At 41.2% G+C, this 8,378-nt stretch overlaps 1 protein-coding gene across 1 annotated transcript in view; it reads left to right on the top strand.

Moving 5' to 3' along the window:
* Positions 1 to 6,319: 6,319 nt before the first annotated feature.
* The window catches only part of sardh (sarcosine dehydrogenase), a 60,386-nt gene continuing 58,327 nt past the window's right edge, over positions 6,320 to 8,378 (top strand). The window contains exon 1 of the mRNA XM_080419089.1: positions 6,320 to 6,450. The gene's annotated coding sequence lies outside the window, so the exon portion shown is untranslated. The remainder of the gene's footprint in view (positions 6,451 to 8,378) is intronic.

Here is an 8,378-nt window from a genome sequence, read left to right as displayed (position 1 = left end):
GCTTTCTTGGCAGGAGAGTTGGGTTGGGTTGCTGGCTGTGGCTGGGAGATGATGATCGGGAGAGGGCAGAAGAATGAGTTGTTTGTTCCTGGCGTCAGGGCAAAGGGGTTAACAGGAGTGAGGGCTGTGCGGCTACTTGGCAGGATGGTGAGGAGAACGTTGGAGGTGTTCTGGGGGAGAGGTACGTGCTGGATGGTGATGTGAGGCTGCTTCGTTGGGGAAGGATCCTCTGAAGTTCTCAGGGCGTCATGATGTGCATCATTTCTCGGGCTTCTGCGTTTGGTCTTCGCTGCCTTCTGTGAGACTGTGGAGGGCATCGGTGTTATAAGAACACTGATGCTGTACGGGCTGACAGTCCAGGCAACATGGACCTGTTGAGACCGCATGGCGTCCCACACTGGGAGGTCGGTGTTGGTGTCGGTCGGGATTTCAAGGAGAACAAGAGATGGGCTCAACATTCTGACCTTAGAGATGGTAGACAGAACCTCTACGGCCGGAATGTCAGCCTCTTCAGTTCTCTTCTTCTGTGTGCTGGTCATCTTCAGTATTCTGTTGAGACATTGTTGTTTGTGAGCATGTTTTGTTCATTTATATTTTGTTATATTCATATGGAATTGAATCCATACTTGATTCATTAGATTGTTAAGGTGAACAATCAACAATTCCCAGTGTTTTGTGAGTTCAATGTTTTTCATTCTTTATACCACTGGTTCTCACACTAGGCTCCTAGAGGGGGTTCCAGGGGGTCCCAGCAAAATGAGGAATGTTTTGCCCAATTTAGTTTTTCAGATATTCTGAAATAGCCAATCTACAGGTTCACAGTGTGTCGCACTGTGATGTGTTATATACCCTGTATATAGGCTGAATGTCTGACCCCAACAATGTCCTGACCTGAAAAGTGAATATTGGATTGGTCCAACAGGAGACACTGGGATCCATGATAAAACAGGGTCGACTGAAGCACATTTGTGCACCAGTCGGTCCTAAAAAGAAATAAATATAAATATAAATAAATATGAGCTTAATTCCAGATCATGTACATTGAAGGGCCTTTGTCTTCTGTGATGTTATGTTACATTTATGTATCTTTGTTTCTTGTCTTATTATTATTATTTTTTTTTTTTGACCTGCAAGCTGACGACCTCAGCCAACCTCATCTGACGATAAAGTATCATCATCATCATGATCATCACCATCATCATTCGACATCGGCATCATCACCGCACCACCATGCCTCTACCAACAACAACCTCCACCACCACCACATAAAAACACTTCTCAATCTAGCAAAGTATAAGTGAAAGATACGCTGTGTCTGTCATGTTTGATGAATTGAGTACAAAGGACCCCAATGGAAACAAGCCATAGGCTTTCTTGGGTTTAAAATCCTCTTAGCAGACCTTGTCTGAGGTCTAGACCTTGTATTGAACGAACTGTACTTTCCTTTTTGGAAAATACTAATAAAGTATTCAACCATTCAATCAATCAAAGCTTCATGCTTTCATGCTGATTTTATGTTTTGTGTGTGGACTGCGGATGAAAATTAGCATCTTTGCTAGCCATGGTTCACATGACAGTCATGTTTCAGGGCTACATCTTTGCTAAATCCGGTGTATTTACGTTCATGTGACGTTCATTAATATGCTCTGTCCTGTCTAAATAAACAAATAAATAAATAAATAAATGTAATAGCTTAGTAACAGTTGGGCGGGCCTTGCTAGGCTTATACAGTGTTCACTTACCACTCCCACTCCCTTCCTCCTCAAGGATATGAAGTTTAGCGCAGAGATGTTCCCAGCACACCACTTCCAAAACCATATGAAAGGTCTAGAGAAGGAACCATGTACATTTAGTAGTAGGAAGGAACCGACCGACCACCTGCAACCAGCCTTGGAAGACGTCGAGTGGAGAGTGCCAGGTGACGTTAATTAGGAAGTGGTATATTATTCTGCTTGGTTTGTTTTACACCTAAAGTGTAGCTATTTGGTGAAAATGCGTTGAACTGAGCAATTCTTTAGAAGTATAAGGACATGCCTTATTTAAAATCAGGTTCAGCTAATAGCTATTGAAAAGTATATGCTAAAGTCATTAGCATATACAAGATTTAAATGGGACTCTACACAGTCTACAGGCCCAATAAACTGCTTTCACTGAACATATTGCATGTATCCCATTTCCCAAGTAGACCTATATATGTTCTAGCTGTCTAGCTTGACAACAACATCAAATGTTTGTAGCTTTTAATACACAGTCATTATGTTTTATTCCATCACTCATGTCATAACAACATGTCCTCAGCCAGACAGTCACATAGGTAGGCTACAAAGTAGCTACTTATATATAGAGTAGTAGGCCTACGTAGCTCCTTAATTTTGAGTTTTTTTGTGTTTTGTGTTGTTGCTCAGTTATTTCCTATGAAGAGTAAGTAGCTTAATTAGCTAGCTAAGCTTTTAAAGTAGCTTGCAAAACACTGGAACCCACCACCACTCACAGTCCAGTTGCACTCTGAGGACTCTACTCAACTTTATTGTCTCATCACAGGTGTATAGGTGGAAAAGATATCAACATGTATATACTGTAGGTGTGTGGTTAAAATAACCGTGGGACGAGGCAGTTAAAATGGCAGCAGATGCAACCTTATGTAGACTACAAAAAGGAAAATATAAATAAAATTAGTGTTAAAAGTTGCAGATTATAACAATGTAAGCACCTGTTGCCTAGAGACACATTAGTTTGTTCTGAATGGTGTGTGATTTTGCGACAACTAGACATTATCATTACATAATATACACATCTATACAAAGAGTTATGCTACTATATCAGTTCTATATCAGTAATTTCCCATGCTTCCATCCCCCCGTAACCTCCTGACCAGGGTCCCCCAGGGGTCTGTACTTGGCCCCCTCCTCTACACCAAATCTCTTGGTTCTGTCATCTCTGCTCACAAGCCCACCTCCTATTATTCTGATGACACTCAACTGTTTTTCTCCTTAACCCCACTCAGGGTGAAGAGAGCATTGCTTCCACCACCTCAAGCTCAATGCAGATAAGACTGAGTTTCTCATCTTCCCAGGTAAGTCCTGCCCCATGCAGGATCTCACTATTTCCATGACAACTCCCTTGTTGTCTTCTGTTTCAACTGTCAAAGAGCCTGGGTGTTGTCTTGGACAGTCAGCTGTCCTTCAAGGCACACATTCCCGTAGGTTTACACTTCATGAATGATCAGACCCTTCCTCAGCCTGGAGTCTGCCCAGCTCCTTATCCAGGCCACGGTCCTCTCAAAGCTTGACTTCTGTAGCTCCCTGCTTACTGGCCTCCCAGCACGCTTACTTAAGCCCCTCCAAATGATCCAGAATGTGGCAACACGCCTGGTCTTCAACCACCCAAACTTTTCGCATGTCTCCCCCTTTTCCGCTCCTTTCATTGGTTTTTGGTTGCTGCCCTGTACAAAACACTGATGCTGGCCAACAAGGCAGCATGGCACCTCTATACCTGCAAGACATGATCCAACCCTACAGCCCTTCCCGCTCACTTTAAATCAGCCACCACAGGAATCCTTGAAACACGTCCTAGACCTAGACTCTTCTCCCTCCTGGCTCCCAAAGTGTGGAATAAACCCCCTATTGCAGTCAGAACTGCAGTCTCACTCTCAATTTTACATTGTAGTCTGAAGACCTGTGCTCTTCAGACTATACTGTACCTCACTCCCTAGTACTTCACTCTCTTCTTGATGCTAGATTATTACTATGCAGATATACAGTATCTTGGTTTGTTCTCTTGTTTTGTTTGTTAGTTTAGTTTAGTTTTTTTCTCTACCACAAATGTTAAGAATGTGACTTAAATAGCACGCTGTTTAGACAGATGTTCATTGTTTACCTGCCATCCAAGCTTCTTCAAGGCACTACATTGTTCTCTCAAGAGCTCATGCTTAATCTGCATACCGGTATTCCGATTCCGCACTTGTTAGTTGCTCTGGATAAGGGTGTCTTCTAAATGCCTTAATTGTAAATTGTCTTCACAATACACTGATCTATGTTCATCTGAAATGGAAACTAGGGTAAAGGGCAGAGGCAAAGTTCAGAAAAAAATCTGAAAAACAGATAATAGTCAAGTAGAAGCATAGCCTAAAGGACACTATAATATATATTATATTTGTCTTAATACTCATTCATGCTCCCTTTACATATTATTATTTATGTGACCTTTCAGGTAAAATCCCTTTGAGAAAAACTATTTTCAAGGGAGCACTGTCCAGGGCAGCAGCAGTACAAAAGTTACAACATACAACAAACATGTACAAACATTTACATAAAAAAACAATAATAGCACATATAGAAAGCGTACAATAAGCGTTAACTATAGGGAAGCAAGTGCAATTTCGGATGGAGCCTACCATCAGACAATAAACTTTTAAAAGACCTAAAGCGAGATCAGTTCCTTAAGCTTCAGATCTGTGTGCAAGTGATTCCCAGCTGTATAGGGGCAGCACACATGAAGACTCATATGTCAAGTTCAGTTCGACTCTTGTCTTTGGGACAGTAAGTAAGAGAGTGTCCCTTGAACGTAAACTGTAATTACTGGTTTTGTGTGAGATGCACCCACAAAGGTAGGAGGAGGGAAGCAAACCAAGGATGGATTTATAAATAAATAAGTAGTGAGTCTGCACGAGGTCAGTGAAGACCACTGAACTCTGGCATACACGGCGCAATGATGAGTGAGAAGCCTGCAGTCTGTGACAAACGTCAGGGTGCTGTGGTACACCGTATCACAATCAGTTTTATTAAGGACATCACCGTTTTACAGGTGTAAAGCACTGGGTAAAATGTTTTCCTTTTTTTGTTCACGCTCCATTTTTGTAGTATTCTGTGAGAAAGAGTATAGATTTAGAGTGAGAGCAAAGGGAAAGAGATAGAAAACAGGTTAAAATAGAACAAATAATGATACAATACATACAGGTAGCGTATGTGAAGGCGTGTACATGCTATTTAGAACATTAGCATCATTATGCAGGTGTGTACATGTTATTTTAAAACATTAGCATCATATGCATGTGAAAAGACCAAAAAAAATCACAGGCTGCCGGAGTTCATGGCTTTTACAACAGTCAATATGCCCAGGCCATTGTTTGTGGAGTAATGGTGTGAACTTATTGGATCTTGGATCTAACCAGGCAGTTTTATTTCTTGGGACAAAGAAAATAAACTTGTCCATTTAAACAATGTGACGGTCACTCATACTTCTGTGTGACCTTGATGTTGACAAGGATATTAAGCAATATGTCCACTAGAGGGCAGTTCAGAATCAAACATCTTCTGACAACCAGTGGTGGAAGAAATACTCTGATCTTTTACCTAAGTAAAAGTAGCAATACACAATGTAGAAATACTCTGTTACAAGTAAAACTCCTGTATTCAAACAGAGTAGCATTGATGTCAAAATATACTTAAATTACCAAAAGTACTCATTATGCAGAATGTCTTTTCACTTTTTTTCAAATTTTTTTTTCAAAAATAGCAAATAGAAAATAGCAGATCTACAAGCTAACTACGTGCATCGCCACACCGCAACACGTTGTGAGCTTGTAGATCGTCTATTTCCGAATAGCTGAAGTATTACATCTAAATCTGCAAAGTAACTTGTAACTAAAGATGTCAAATAAGTATTGTGGAGTAAAAAGTACAATATTTGCCTCTTGAGATGTTGTGGAGTAGAATTATAAAGAATCAAAGTATCAAAAAATTGTACTTAAGTACAGTACTTGAGTAAATGTACTTTCCCTGCTCATGTAATTCCCTGCTCTGCTCCATTTTGTCTGGTCTGTACACTTTCAGAAAATGTTGAACATAAATGAGCCTTAAGCCCGTGTAAGGGATCATTTAAACACATACGTTAAATACATTAACATTTTTGCTTGATAGCAATACTTTACTAGTCTGCACAAGCAGTCAAGCACATTCTCCATGCAAACAATCAGTCTGCAATCTGAGAGGTCTAGTATGTTCAGTACTGTACTATTGCATAGGGATTAACCATTGCAATTTGCACATAATTGATAATTATGGCCCTCATCACAATGCCATCACATCCTATGTTTAGACCTGTCCCTCAGCTGAAGGAACAAAAGACTTGCCAAACTCTGCAGTTCTTATTTTCCTTGTCCTTTGTTGGAACCTGCTGTGTAGAGAATGGGTAGGGACACTGATGATGCAATCAGCCTTATTCAAGTTTTTTTGCGCAGCCGTGCGGCTGACGTCTGGTCACACCCTACTCTCGCCATCCTGATAATGCCCTGCAACCTGATTGTGCATAACCTATTACCAAACACACAGATTAGGCCAATTGAGGAGCCATTCGCCATGGGGTTCTACTGCATTTTCAGGAAGTGTGTTTGCTTCTATTAAACCGCAGATCTTGCTTTGTGGAGATAACTACTGACTCAAATACTTACAGGTACCCCCTTCTCTCTGTCTCTCTCTGTCTCTCTCTCTGTCTGTCTGTCTGTCTGTCTGTCTGTCTGTCTGTCTGTCTGTCTGTCTGTCTGTCTGTCTGTCTGTCTGTCTGTCTGTCTGTCTGTCTGTCTGTCTGTCTGTCTGTCTGTCTGTCTGTCTGTCTGTCTGTCTGTCTGTCTCTCTCTCTCTCTCTCTCTCTCTCTCTCTCTCTCTCTCTCTCTCTGTCTCTCACCAATGTGTTGTGAGCTTGTAGATCTGCTATTTTCAATACTTTTGTGTGACACTCTTGTATGATGAATTACGGCATTAATTAATTTATGGGGGGAAAAACATAAAAAGTTAAAAATATGGAGATGATGAGCTTTCTGCCTGAGGCTGTCAGCAACGATATACATACTGTACATACCTATTGTACCTACCCACGTAACTACATACATACTTTGCTGTATGACAGTGTCGTACAAAAGTAGTGTCTGTCTGTCTGTCTGTCTGTCTGTCTGTCTGTCTGTCTGTCTGTCTGTCTGTCTGTCTGTCTGTCTGTCTGTCTGTCTGTCTGTCTGTCTGTCTGTCTGTCTGTCTGTCTGTCTGTCTGTCTGTCTGTCTGTCTGTCTGTCTGTCTGTCTGTCTGTCTGTGTGTACTGTGCACCCGTCCAAGAGTGCGTGCCATTCTACAGTGAAGTGCTAAAGTAAAAGTACATTGCTGAAAAGAAAATAGCTGGTCTACAAGGTCAACAACTGCGACCTTGTAGACCAGCTATTTTCGAATAGCCAAAGTATAAAATTGCGCTTGAGTGGTTAATGTATGTTTTGTATTAATAATCTAAATCTAAATTCACTAACTTGTAACTAAAGCTGTCAAATAATTGTAGTAGAGTAAAACATTACAATATTTGTCTTTGATATGTGTAGAGTAGAATTATTTAAAGTATCAAAGTATCAAAGTACCTCAAAATTGTACTTCAGTACAGTAATTGAGTAAGTGTACTTGAGTTACTTTCCACCACTGTCTATTATCAATGTTTCATACACATACAGTAACACACAAAACTCAGCTCATAGTCCAGCAGTTAGTCTGGCCTGTCTAGGGCTGAATGAACTGGAGAAATCCCACTCGCATGGGAGAGGAGGGAGGGTGTTCAAACTCAGTATGTAATTGGCTCATGCCTGAGAGGCTGGGTTTTGCCACAGCTTGGCTATAGGAAGTGTGTGTGTGTGTGTGTGTGTGTGTGTGTGTGTGTGTGTGTGTGTGTGTGTGTGTGTGTGTGTGTGTGTGTGTGTGTGTGTGTGTGTGTGTGTGTGTGTGTGTGTGTGTGTGTGTGTGTGTGTGTGTGTGTGTGTGTGTGTGTGTGTGCGTGCGTGTGCGTGTGCGTGTGTGAGAGAGGTTAAATCAGGTAATCAAGAAGCAAACAGCCCACCAGTAAAACACTACAGCCTACTAGTGCCCTTGACACACATGGCTATGTAGTTGGTTGTTTCATGATAGGGAAGTCTGTAGCCTACTGTGCAGGATTGGGTTTGGTCTTCTCTTTCCAGGATCACCAGGGATTTACAAGCTTTGCCACAAGCATGTGTGTTGCTGTCATTTCTAATTACACCGCTCCCACAACTACAAACCCACACAGACAGTAACATTTGGGGTGCTAATTTAACAACTTTAACCCTAGCGTCGCTATTTTGGGAATGTCAACACAACCCATTGGGAGCTTGTAGATTGTCTATTGGCTAAAGTGACACTATAGTATAGTTTTACTGTATTGGGCACATTGTACAAAAGATGCATTTTATACAATATACATACATGTTCTGATCAGATATCATATTAACAGAAAAATACCATTAAAACACATCACACACACAATGTTCTTTCTGCAAACCGCTAGACAGATTTGATCATTGCTCATGTTCTACTTTTGCTTGGCTTGCTTTCTG

This window comes from Gymnoscopelus braueri, assembly GCF_963280865.1.
Source record: "Gymnoscopelus braueri genome assembly, chromosome: 22".
Lineage (NCBI taxonomy): Eukaryota > Metazoa > Chordata > Actinopteri > Myctophiformes > Myctophidae > Gymnoscopelus > Gymnoscopelus braueri.
This window is presented reverse-complemented; position numbering and strand designations above follow the sequence as displayed.